This window comes from Oryctolagus cuniculus, chromosome 15 (genome assembly GCF_051225735.1).
Source record: "Oryctolagus cuniculus isolate XC-2025 breed Fujian yellow rabbit chromosome 15, ASM5122573v1, whole genome shotgun sequence".
Lineage (NCBI taxonomy): Eukaryota > Metazoa > Chordata > Mammalia > Lagomorpha > Leporidae > Oryctolagus > Oryctolagus cuniculus.
Window position 1 is genome coordinate 40,841,237 of NC_142881.1, and position 13,292 is coordinate 40,854,528.

The 13,292-nt window shown below is 42.3% G+C and overlaps 1 protein-coding gene and 1 non-coding gene across 5 annotated transcripts in view; one reads left to right on the plus strand and one right to left on the minus strand.

Moving 5' to 3' along the window:
• Positions 1-13,292, plus strand: part of SLC16A12 (solute carrier family 16 member 12) — a 147,822-nt gene that overhangs the window by 51,773 nt on the left and 82,757 nt on the right. The window contains exon 1 of one of the 4 annotated variants that reach the window (XM_089314793.1): positions 5,709-5,834. The exons of the other annotated variants lie outside the window; for them this stretch is intronic. The gene's annotated coding sequence lies outside the window, so the exon portion shown is untranslated. Of the gene's footprint in view, positions 1-5,708; positions 5,835-13,292 lie in introns of those variants that run through there. 4 annotated transcript variants of the gene reach the window in all.
• LOC127484311 (U6 spliceosomal RNA) lies at positions 12,441-12,547 on the minus strand. Its single transcript, XR_007911180.2, has one exon. It is a non-coding gene; the product is annotated as a U6 spliceosomal RNA (small nuclear RNA).

Here is a 13,292-nt window from a genome sequence, read left to right on the forward strand (position 1 = left end):
AGGAAGCTGGATTGAAAACAGAGTAGCTGGGAGTTGAACCGGACAGCAGGCACTCTGATATGAGACCCAGGTGTTCCAAATGGTGACTTAAACTGCTGTGCTAAATGCCTGCCCTAATACTTTTTATTTGAAAGGCAGGATGACAGGGGGAGAGAGACCAATCAATCTTCCATCACTGGTTCACTTTCCAAGTGGCAAAATAGCCAGGACTGGGCCAAGCCAAGGCCAGGAGCAAGTCTCCCACATGGGTGGTAGAGTCTCAAGCAGCCTAGTCATCATCTGTTGCCTCCCAGGATGTATACCAGCAAGAAGCTGGATTGGAACTGGAGGGGGGGACTCTATCCCAAGCACTCAGATATGAGGCACAGTCGTCCCAAGTAGGTGCTCAACTTGCTGTGCTACAGCACCTACTCCTAGATAGTTTTAATGGTGAGGAGAAATGATCTCTGATTGTAATGTCAGATTTTCAGAATATCTGTGAATGGCTATCATGAGTCCAAAGAAGGACCATCAGGAATATAATATGACTTGACATGTCATGTAATTGAATTATACAAATTCTTTTTTGTAGAGAGTAGTCAGAGGCAAACTGGTAGTTTGGTGAAATCAATTATGGTATGGTTTTACAATCAAATACTTTGCAAGCCATAAGAGGTTAAGATAGTATTTTTTTACATGAAAGTACATTTAATTTATATGAAGTAAAAAGAAAATTACAAATGATCAGTTTTGTTTTTTTTTAAAAAATTATTTAAAAAGTAACACAAAATTTACCATTTTTTATTTTTTTAACTTTTATTTAATGAATATAAATTTCCAAAGTACAGCTTATGGATTACAATGGCTTCCCCCTCATAACGTCCCTCCCAACCGCAACCCTCCCCTCTCCCACTCCCTCTCCCCTTCCATTCACATCAAGATTCATTTTCGATTCTCTTTATATACAGAAGATCAGTTTAGCATACATTAAGTAAAGATTTCAACAGTTTGCTCCCACACAGAAACATAAAGTGAAAAATAATAGATGATTTTTTAAATGATGATGAAATCAGATCAGACCTATTGTCATGTTTAATCCCAGTGAGAGTCAAGTTGGGAATTGATAATTTCTCCTTCTTCTTCTTCTTTTTTTTTTTTTTTACAGAAGATCAGTTTAGTATACATTAAGTAAAGCTTTCAACAGTTTGCACCCCCATAGAAACACAAAGTGAAATATACTGTTTGAGTACTCATTATAGCATTAAATCTCAATGTACAGCACATTGACAGAGATCCTACATGAGGAGAGAGTGCACAGTGACTCCTGTTGTTGACTTTACAAATTGACACTCTTGTTTATGGCATCAGTAATCTCCCCATGCTCCAGTCATGAGTTTCCAAGGCTATGGAAGCCCCTTGAGTTCTCAGACTCTTATCTTGTTTAGACAAGGTCATAGTCAAAGTGGAGGTTCTCTCCTCCCTTCAGAGAAAGGTACCTCCTTCTTTGAAGACATGTTCTTTTCACTGGGATCTCACTCACAGAGATCTTTCATTTAGGTGTTTTTTTTTTTTTTTTTTTTTTTTTTTTTTGACAGAGTGTCTTGGCTTTCCATGCCTGAAATACTCTCATGGGCTTTTCAGCCAGATCGGAATGCCTTTAGGGCTGATTCTGAGGCCAGAGTGCCGATTAGGACATCCGCCATTCTATGAGTCTGCTGAGCATCTCGCTTCCCATGTTGGATCACTCTCCCCTTTATTTATTCTATCGGTTAGTATCAGCAGGTACTAGACTTGTTTATGTGCTCCCTTTGACTCTCAGTCCTTTCATTATGATCAATTGTGAACTGAAATTGATCACTTGGACTAGTGAGATGGCATTGGTACATGCCACCTTGATGGGATTGAATTGGAGTCCCCTGGTATGTTTCTAACTCTACCATTTGGGGCAAGTCAGCCTGAGCATGTCCCAAATTGTACATCTCTTCCCTCTCTTATTCCCACTCTTATGTTTAACAGGGATCACATTTCAGTTAAATTTCAACACTTAAGAATAACTGTGTATTAATTACAGAATTAAACCAGTCATATTAAGTAGAACAGACAAAAAAACTACTAAGAGGGATAATGTATTAAGTTGTTCATTAACAGTCAGGGCTATGCTGATCAAGTCACCGTTTCAAGTGTACAGTTCTGGGGCTGACATTGTGGCATAGTAGGTGACCTTCTGCCTGCGATGCTGGCATCCTATTTGAGCACCAGTTCGTGTCTTTGCTGCTCTACCTCAGATTCAGCTCCCTGCTAATGGCCTGGGGAAAGCAGCAGAAGGCAGCCCAAATGCTTGGCCCCTACCATCCATGTGGGAGACCCAGATGAAGCTCCTGACTCTTAGCTCTGGCCTGGCTCAGCCCTAGCCCTTGTGGCCATCTGGGGAATGAACAGCGGATGACAAATCTTTCTCTGTGTAACTCCAATTTTCAAATAGATATTTTTTTTTTAAATGTACAATTTTGTGGCATTAAGTACTGAATAAGGAAAGAAAAGTGTTTTTCTGTCTAGGCTATTCCTGGTAGTTTACTTATGACACCAGGTGTGTGGGGTTTTCCACACCAAGCAATTCTCCAATTCTCTGTGGACATGGAATAGGTGTGCATCCTACAGTTTAAGGCCATCCTGACACTATGCCCTTGGAGATAGCGGGTTCTACAAGAATGCTCCCATCTCAGAGGTGCATGGCAAGTCCAGGCTGTTTCCTATACTTTAACCTGATTGGCTGTTAATAGAGGTTCCAATGCCCCTGTTGAGTGTGAACATTTGCTCAGACAGCTCAGAGGACTCAGGCAATCAGTTTCCTGACTAGGGGTCCCCTTTATGACCATACAAAGAACATACTAAAGAGCACAAAGGCACAGGCAGCTGAAGTTACCTAGGGAGAGGAGGGAGGAGTCCTGTGGACAGAAGCTTCTCCTTGTCTGAGGTTGGACCACCCTCCTGGCACTTGCCTGCATCCCCCTCCACCAGCCTGGAAGCTCTCTGGACCCCATCCTTTAAGTTTTCATTATTTAAGCATTGTTGATTGAATCATTTGCCATTGGTGATTAAGTCAATCTCAGGCCCTCTCCCCTCCCTGAGGATAGGGGTGGGGCTGAGAATTCCAAGTCTTAATCACATGGCTGCTTTTTCTGGCAACAGGCCTGCCTCTTGCTACCCAGAAGCCCCAGTCACCAGTTATCTCATTAGCATGCAAAAGATGCTTACCACTTCCAAAGTCTTTAGATTTTCTTAAAATTTCCAGGGCTTTTAGGATCTGTGTGCCAAATATCTAGTTCTTATTATGTCCCAGGAGCATTCAGATAGTACATCCATTATCAGTATTCATCCCCAGAACCTTCTCATCCTCTCCAACTGAAATTCTGCACTCATTAAACACTAACCCAATACTCCTCCTCCTACCCTGACAACTGCCATGCAACTTTCTGTCTCTATACATTTGATTACTCTGGGTGCCTGACAGAACTGCAGTTAGGTAATGTCTGTCTATTTGTGAATAGCTGCTTTTTTTTTTTTTTTTTCACTTAGCATGATGTCTTCAGACTGCATTCATTTTGTGGTATGTGTTAGAATTCTCTTCCTTTTTAGAGCTGAATTAATAGTCCATGGTGTGTGTGTGTGTGTGTGTGTGTGTGTATAGATAGATAGATACTGCACATTATTTACCCATTCATGCATTAGTGGGTACTTGAGTTGTTTCTACTTTTTGGCTGTTGTGAATAAGGCTATGCACAAATATCTGTTTGAGTCCTGCTTTTAATTATTTCCTGGAGCAGCATTGCTGAATACTATGGTAATTCTATTTTTAGTATTTAAAAATTACTTAATTACTTATTTATTTGAGAGAGAGAGAGAGAGAGAGAGAGCGCCCACATCCACTGATTCACTCCCCAAATGCCTGAAACAGCTGGGACTGGGCAAGGCCAAAATTAGGAGCCTGGGATTCAATGCTGGTCTCCGACGTACATGACAGGGACTCAACTCCTTTAAGCCATCATCTATTGCCTCTCAGGGTGCACACCGACAGGAAGCTGGAGTCAGAAGTGGAACCTGGACTAGAACCCAGGCAGCTGATATGGGGTGTGGGCATCTCAAGCAGCATCTTAGCCTCTGTACCTAATGCTTGCCCCTGTTTTTAATATTTTGAGGAACTACCGTCCTGTTTCCCAGGGTCTGCCCCGTTTTTCACGACTGTCCTCAGTGCCCAGGGTTCCGATTTCCCCTCATCCTCTCCAGCATTTCTTATTTTCTTTTGGAGCAGCCATGGTGATAGGTATGAAGTCACACTTTTGTTTTTAAAACAATGTATTTACGTAGATCTCTAAGTATAGAAAAAAAAAACATTCCAGATGAAAATAGTGGCTAACTGAGTGGCAAGCTGCAGATGATTTTTATCATTGCCTTTTTTGCTCTATTTTCTCCTTTTTCTACATAAGCATATAGAACATGTTTGATGAAAAATGTTTGAAAAGCAGAACTGAACTCCATCAACTCAGAGGTCAACAGCAACTCCTGTTAGCCTGCGGTTGTTCAGCTTTCATGCGGGTCCTCACCTTCTCGACTCAGGGCTTACGCCAGCACGCCACATTCTGCACGCCGAGGCCATTCTCACACGCTGCAGGGCATGGGGTCCAGCTGCCACACGTTCCTTTGTCCAGTGAAACAAAACCAGGATTCCTTGTAGAGACATGACTACAGACACATTGTGATCGTGTCCCAGAACACGCCTGGCCACGGCCCTTGTCCATCTCCCTTTGCCATCTTAATATTTAGCACAAAGGAATCTCCTTTTTGGATTTATTTACTCACCAAGATATTAATTTTTTTATTAATTACAACTGCAAGGGAAGGGTACTTTTCCCCTCATTTTGTCAGGCTGTATATTCTGTGATTTTCCAAAGTCTTCTTAGCTGACTGAGTGACCATATATAGATTCTATATATATAAACCAATTTAGAAAAAGTTGAAAGACATCTTCTCATACAGCCAATGTGAAAATAGGATGATGAGCCTTGGCAGCTCATGTCAAAAGCCTCGGGTGATCACTGATGCCATAAATAAGAGTGTTAATTGTTAAATCAACAACAGGAGTCACTGTGCACTTACTCCCCATGTAGGACCTCTGTCCTTAATGAGTTATACTATGCGAATCAAATGTAAAACTTGTTTTCAAACAGTATTTTATACTTTGTGTGTCTGTGTGGGTGCAAACTGTTGAAATCATTACTTAGTACAAAGTTAGCCTTCTATATATAAAGTTAATTAAAAATGAACCTTAATGAAGAATGGGATGGGAGAGGGAGTAGGAGGTGGGATGCGAGTGGGGGTAGGAGAGTGGGTATGGGGGGAAGCTGTACCTATGAAATTTGTATTCATTAAATAAAAGCTTCCTGAAAAAAATAAAATGAGATTTTCCTATAAAAAAGAAAATAGGGTGATGGCGTGTTTGCAATAATATAACTTATTCTTTTATTTTTTTCATCTACTGCATTTGATCTTGCACAGGCTCAAAGGGTAGATTAGAAATTACATTTGATGTTTAGGGTTAGAGGGCTTGGTGAGCCAAGGGACAGGTGATAAGATAAGGCATAGTTAAGGGTTAAAGGACTCTTTACACATGATTGACTATTTTAATAAATGATCAGTGACCTTTAGTGGGAACCTTTTTTTTGTTTTGTGGTGTTTTGTTCTGACATGAGGATTCCGGCTGAATAATTTTAGAGCCAGGAATTTTAAGCAAAAGGACAAGACTGTTGGAGCTGCCTGCCTGAACTTGAACCGTGGGGATACGTGCTGGTTTTGTGCAGGTAGGGAAAGAGTGGTAAAATTTAATTGACTATTTTGGGATAGAGATGGAGGACAAATTGTGTATTGGTGAGGCACAAGGGTAGCTCCATTTCCCTTCCTCCCTCTCTCCCTTCCTCCCTCCTCCCTCCTTCTCTCTCTCTCTCTCTCTCTCTTTCTTTCAGATTATTTATTTGAAAGTCAGAGTTATGGAGAGATGGGGGGTGGGGAGAAGTTGGGGCGGAGAGTAAAGGTCATCCATCCTCTGTTTTACTCCTCAAATGACTGCAATGGTCAGGGCTGGGCCAGGCCAAAGCCAGGAGTGAACTCCATCCTGGTCTTCCACATGGGTGGCCGGGGCCCAAGTTCCTGGGCCACCTTCTGCTGCTTTCCCACGCGCATTAGTAGACAGCTGGATTGGCAGTGGTGCCCATGTGGGATGCAGGCACTGGCTTAACCGGCTGTGCCACGATAACGGCCCCCTCTATTTCTCAACCATGAACAAGGCATCGCTTTTAGTCTCCCCTCAGCATGAATTCCTATGCTCAGTTTTCTCACACTTTGCAAAGAAGAAGCAGTTGATGGCTTCGGGTCTTTGCTTTGTCTCACCTTCTTCCCAGGCCTCCAGCTTTCAGGCACACAGCCTCGTCTCCTCCACATCCTGTTCCTCTCCATCACTGTGGTCCCATCTGGTGGCCCAGATTGTATGGGGATCATTGCAAGCTCAGCTGCAGGCATCTCTCAGTCTATTCCTATTCTCATTGTGGACTTGTCTTCTCCAATTTCAGACAGTCCTGACTTAAAATACAATTTCAACCTATGACAGCATGGAAGCAGTACTCAACCAGTAGAAACCCCACCTTAAACTTTGAATTTTGACCTTTTCCCAGGCTAGCAATATGCAGTACAATGCTCTCTCTTGGTACTGGGCAGCTGTCCCAGTCAGCAGCAGCAATCAGGAGGGCAAAGAGCAGATATCCCACAGTGTCCTGTGTGGCCTACCGTGTGACTGGTGCTTTGGGGGCATTGTGTTTTTGTTTGTTTGTTTGTTTGTTTTCATGTTCCATCATGTCTACCTTACACTTACCTCTGTGTGTATGTGAGATATTCAACACTTTTTTTTTTCATAAAGTAGACTTGTGTTAGGGGTCAGTGCTGTAGCATAGTGGGCTAAGCCTCTGCCTGTGGTGCAGGTATCCCACGTGGGCACCAGTTTGTGTCCTGGCTGCTCTTCCAATCCAGCTCTTGACTATGGCCTTGGAAAGCAAGGCAAGAAGGCCCAAATGGCTTCGGATCAGCTCAGCTGTGGCCGTTGCAGCCATCTTGGGAATGAACCAGTGAATGGAAGAGCTTTCTCTGTCTCTCCCTTTCTTTGTCCATAACTCTGCCTATCAAATAAATAATTTTTTTTTAAATACACATGTGTATGCCCAAATGTAGGCTAATGTAAGTGTTCTGAGCATATTTAAGGTAGGCTAACCTGAGCTATGATGTTCAACAGGTTAGGTGTGCTGAATGCATTTTTGACTTACAGTATCTTCAACTTACAATGAGTTTGCTGGGATGTAGCTCCATGTAAGTTGAGGAACCCCAGCATTCTGCACATGCCTGCTTCTGTTGACCTACCTGGCTCCTTGTTCCTCTTCAGGTCGCTGCCTATAATTCGTTTGTCTATGTCTCGGTAGGCACTTCTGGAAGTCCACCTGGCCTATGCTCTTTCTGGACCTACCCTTCTCTCTCTACCCTCGTGGTGTGAAACCACTTCATATTTCATCTGCTTCATCACGCTGTGTGGCTGCCCAGGAAAGGTCAGTAAGAATGAGGCCTTGGGCAGGCTACTTGACTTTTACAGGGACCTTGCATGATTCTAACTGGAACTGGAATAATAACTATGGAATAAATGGCATTACATTAATTGTGAGGTTTGGTTTTTTCTTTGCCAAAGTGAATCACCACCTTATTTTTTCATCTTTTTCAAATAAACAAGACTGTTTACATAATGATGCTTATGCAGAATGTACCACATTGGTAAAGCATATTTAATGTAAAAGGAAAACAAGGTAAAAAAGAAAAGGCTACACGAGAAATCAGTCTTTTGGGTAAATATTTATAATTTAATAAGATTTGTTATGCCGAGAGTGTTTCTTTGCTTTCTTTAATGCTTCTTGTCTTTAACGATGTGAGGCTATTTCAAAAATAATTGCTGGAGAGACATGAACTAAATGCTTGTCTGTTTTGACAAGGTTCTTATTACCAAATAGAAAGCCCCCTCGCCCCCAATCCTGACCTCAGATTGCAGATTTGATTGGGGGCAGAGCACACATTTCCTAAAGGCTTTCTTGATCACTGTCACTCCTTTTCTTTTCAATTTTTGATGAAGAGAGGAGAGAAAACAGACTGCAGGCTTCTTTGGACTGATGCAGTTCTCACTGATGTGAATATGGGGAGAGATCCCGACCCTCTACCAAATTAATATTTATGAGTCATGTGCTTTCTATCTGTGACAACCAATATGACTTGGCAGCTGGAAACTTAAATGCATGCTCCTTATGGAAGAGTTATTGACTTTAACAATGCCAAGAGCATTGTGCACATGTGCAGCCAAGTGGATGACTAATGTTTATTTTCTTCTATAATCCTAAAGGCCTTTAAAGGCGCTTGGCCCATTTCTGATAGCTCTCCACTGTGAGCTTGGAAATCCTGTCAACTCCTGGGCAGGGTGAATGCATGCAGGATCTCATTCTCAGTTGTCCCACTACTCTCTTTGTGGGTGTCACTTTTGCCTGAGTTCCAGGATCAAGTGGTCATTGAGCTGTGTACTGCCTTGCTCCCCTCTAACTGATGTGGGCATTTTAGGCAGTTGTGAATCTGGGCAGTCGTGAACAACCAAGCATGATTACTTAAAAGCAACATGGCAAGGATCCAAGTTGTCTTCCACTCATGTCTCAGTGTCAATAACATTTATTGGGACTGGCATGGTGGTTCAGTGTGTTGAGCCACTGCTTGCAACACCAGCATCCCACTAAAGTGTTAATTTTTTTTTTTTTTTTGACAGGCAGAGTGGACAGTGAGAGAGAGAGACAGAGAGAAAGGTCTTCCTTTGCCGTTGGTTCACCCTCCAATGGCCGCCGTGGCCGGCGCACTGCGGCCGGCGCACCGCGCTGATCCGATGGCAGGAGCCAGGAGCCAGGAGCCAGGTGCTTTCCCTGGTCTCCCATGGGGTGCAGGGCCCAAGCACCTGGGCCATCCTCCACTGCACTCCCTGGCCACAGCAGAGAGCTGGCCTGGAAGAGGGGCAACCGGGACAGAATCCGGCGCCCCAACCAGGACTAGAACCCGGTGTGCCGGCGCCGCTAGGCGGAGGATTAGCCTAGTGAGCCGCGGCGCCAGCTTAAAGTGTTAATTTGAGTCTGGATGCTCTGCCTCTGATCCAGTTTTCAGCTATGTGTCTGCAAAGGCAGCAGAAGATGGCCCATGTGCTTGGGTCCCTGTCACTCACATAGGAGACGCAGATGGAATTTGTGGCTCCTGGCTTCTTGGCTCAGCCCTGGCTGTTGTAGACATTTGGAGAGTGAACTAATGCATGGAAGGTCTCTCTCTCTCTCTCTCTCTCCCCTGCCCCCCCATCTCCCTCTCTGTTGCTCTGCCCTTAAATAAACAAATACATCTTTAAACAAAAATAAAACATTTAATGGGAACCCTTTCATGTGTTAGGCATACATATAAGAGAATTCAGCAGCAAATAAGATGAACAAGAGTTCCTGCCTCATGCAACTTATACTTTGTACTGAAGATGAAAAATAATTGAACAAATTAATAAGTGGGACAACTTCAAAGAGTGGTAAATGTGCTATAAAGGAAATAAAACAACCTAATTTAATAGAGTGGGTAGGGGGAAGAGTCCTTAGAAGGAGACATTTGAGATTAGACTTTTAGAAAATTATTTATTTGAGAGAGAGACTCTTATCTGCTGGTTCACTCCCTAAATACCTACTGTACAGCTAAGGCTGGGCCAGGCTGAAGCCAGGATCCAAGAACTCAGTCCAGGTCTCCTATGTGGGTGGCAGGGACCCACCTGCTTGAGCTGCCTCTCAGGGTGCACATTAGCAGGAAGCTGGAATTGGAAGCAGAACTGGGACCCCAATCCAGGCTTTCTGATATGAGATGTGAGTGCAATGTGAGATGCCTGCTCTCCAAGCTGAGGTCTGAGTGATGAAGGAGCGGGCAGTGTGAAAACCGAGGAAGAGCATTCCATGCAGGAAAGAGCAAGTACAAAGGCCTGTGGCATGAATGAGTTTAGCATGTTCTGAGAATAGAAAGGAAAGCTGGGAAGCTGGTCCACCGTGACCAAGAGTGGCGAGAAGTTATGTTTGAAGCTTTTGAAGGGAGTTCAGATTATTCAAGGCATTGTGGGTGATAAGGAGGTTGTGTGGTCTTTTTGGAGCAATGAAGAAACCATTAGAGAATTTTAAGCATGGAGTCATGTAGCTTAGTAGTGCTGCCTTCTACTCAACTTTACATCAATATTCTGATCTAAAAAGCCCTTGAGAATGTGTCACTGTACCTATTTGTAAGAATGCTATTGAAGATGTTAGCTAGTCTTATGTCACATGGCTTTTCTATGAGGCATTAAGGTACTGTAGCAGATAAATTTGCTCTATCTGAATCCCAGCATCAAATGGAGTTTGAAGGGACTCTGGACTAGGCCCTCTAGGCAGAGTTTAAGCATTTGTGTGACCGTAGGTGAGAGGTTCACTTCTGTGTGCCCCCATTTTCCTATTATAAAATAGTGCTTGTTTGAATTATTAGTACTGGGGCCAGGGTTGTGGTGCAGCACTTTAAGATGCTACGAATGTCACCTATTTTTGTCCTGGCTACACGACTTATGATTCAGCTTCCTGCTAACGCACTAGGGAAGGCAGTTAGTGAGGGGGCCCTGCCAACCATGTGGGAGATGCAAATGGAATTTTGGATCCTGGTTTTGGCCTGTCCCAACCCTGGCTGTTGTGAGCATTTGGGGAGTGAGCCAGTGGATGAACGATCTCTCTCTGTTGCTCTGGCATTTAAATCTATCAATCCATCAACAAATCTTTAAAAAATGAATTACTGATGTTGATAGACATTTGGGTTTTTCCAGTTCGGGTTTTTCCAGGGGTTGCCTGCACGAACACCTTCATCCATGTGTTGTGGTGCATTTGTGTATGCATGCACTTAGGAGAGGTGTTTCAGGACACCTTTCTTTAGATATTTTAGATATTGCTGAGCAGTTTTCCAAATTAATCGTGCCGATTTTCACTCCCACCTACAGCGTATAAGAATTCTTATTGGTCCCCTTCCTTGCCAACACTTGATATTTTTTTTAACTTTTATTTAATGAATATAAATTTCCAAAGTACAGCTTATGGATTACAATGGCTTTCCCCCCCATAATGTCCCTCCCACCCGCAACCCTCCCCTCTCCCACTCCCTCTCCCCTTCCATTCACATCAAGATTCATTTTCAATTCTCTTTATCTACAGAAGATCAGTTTAGCATACATTAAGTAAAGATTTCAACAGTTTGCTCCCACACAGAAACATAAAGTGAAAAATAATAGATGATTTTTTAAATGATGATGAAATCAGATCAGACCTATTGTCATGTTTAATCCCAGTGAGAGTCAAGTTGGGAATTGATAATTTCTCCTTCTTCTTCTTCTTCTTTTTTTTTTTACAGAAGATCAGTTTAGTATACATTAAGTAAAGCTTTCAACAGTTTGCACCCCCATAGAAACACAAAGTGAAATATACTGTTTGAGTACTCATTATAGCATTAAATCTCAATGTACAGCACATTGACAGAGATCCTACATGAGGAGAGAGTGCACAGTGACTCCTGTTGTTGACTTTACAAATTGACACTCTTGTTTATGGCATCAGTAATCTCCCCATGCTCCAGTCATGAGTTTCCAAGGCTATGGAAGCCCCTTGAGTTCTCAGACTCTTATCTTGTTTAGACAAGGTCATAGTCAAAGTGGAGGTTCTCTCCTCCCTTCAGAGAAAGGTACCTCCTTCTTTGAAGACATGTTCTTTTCACTGGGATCTCACTCACAGAGATCTTTCATTTAGGTGGTTTTTTTTTTTTTTTTTTTTTTTTTGCCAGAGTGTCTTGGCTTTCCATGCCTGAAATACTCTCATGGGCTTTTCAGCCAGATCGGAATGCCTTTAGGGCTGATTCTGAGGCCAGAGTGCTGTTTAGGACATCCGCCATTCTATGAGTCTGCTGAGCATCTCGCTTCCCATGTTGGATCACTCTCCCCTTTATTTATTCTATCGGTTAGTATCAGCAGGTACTAGACTTGTTTATGTGCTCCCTTTGACTCTCAGTCCTTTCATTATGATCAATTGTGAACTGAAATTGATCACTTGGAGTAGTGAGATGGCATTGGTACATGCCACCTTGATGGGATTGAATTGGAGTCCCCTGGTATGTTTCTAACTCTACCATTTGGGGCAAGTCAGCCTGAGCATGTCCCAAATTGTACATCTCTTTCCTCTCTTATTCCCACTCTTATGTTTAACAGGGATCACATTTCAGTTAAATTTCAACACTTAAGAATAACTGTGTATTAATTACAGAATTAAACCAGTAAAAATATGGAACGCTTCACGAATTTGCGTGTCATCCTTGCGCAGGGGCCATGCTAATCTTCTCTGTATCGTTCCAATTTTAGTATATGTGCTGCCGAAGTGAGCACAACACTTGATATTGATAATATTTTAAAATCTTAAAAATCAATTTGGTGTATGTGTTCAGAGACCTGATTTTGTGTGTGTGTGTGCACACGATTAGTTAACAGAAATAAAGCTATTTCTTAGAACAGTTTCTAAATTTACAGAAAAATTGAACAGAAAGGAAAGTTGGAGAGTTCTCCTACACTCTCTTTTTGGCCCCCAACCACCTGCCCAGTTCCTCTACTATTACTCTCTTACATTGGAATGGAACATGTGTTACAATTGATGAACCAACAATGATATAGTACTGTTAGTTAAAGCCCATAGTTTACATCGGTGTTCCTGGTTCTCTCATCATACATTTCATTTGTATTTTTCTGATTATACATAAGGCTGGGCATCTTTTTGTATATTCTCTAGCCATTAGATTTTTCTTTTCCATGAATTGCCTAAGATCTTTTTTGTTGGATTGCCTCTTTTTCATACTGATTAGTAGCGGTCCTTTTACATTCTTGTTAAGAACCTTTTGTTGGTTCTATAGGTTGCAAGCATAGTCTTTCCCTCTTGTCTTGCTTTTTTAACTCCTAATAATGTATTTTATGGACATAAACTATTAATTTTAATGTAGAGAAATGCAAATGTTCTCATTTGTTGCTGGAGCTTTTCGAGCTCTATTTTAGAATTCTTTCCCTTCCTCAAAATCATGAGATATTATATTCTTAAAGCTTACTTTTTTTTTGCCCTTTTTTGCTGCTAGTTTTTGGATAA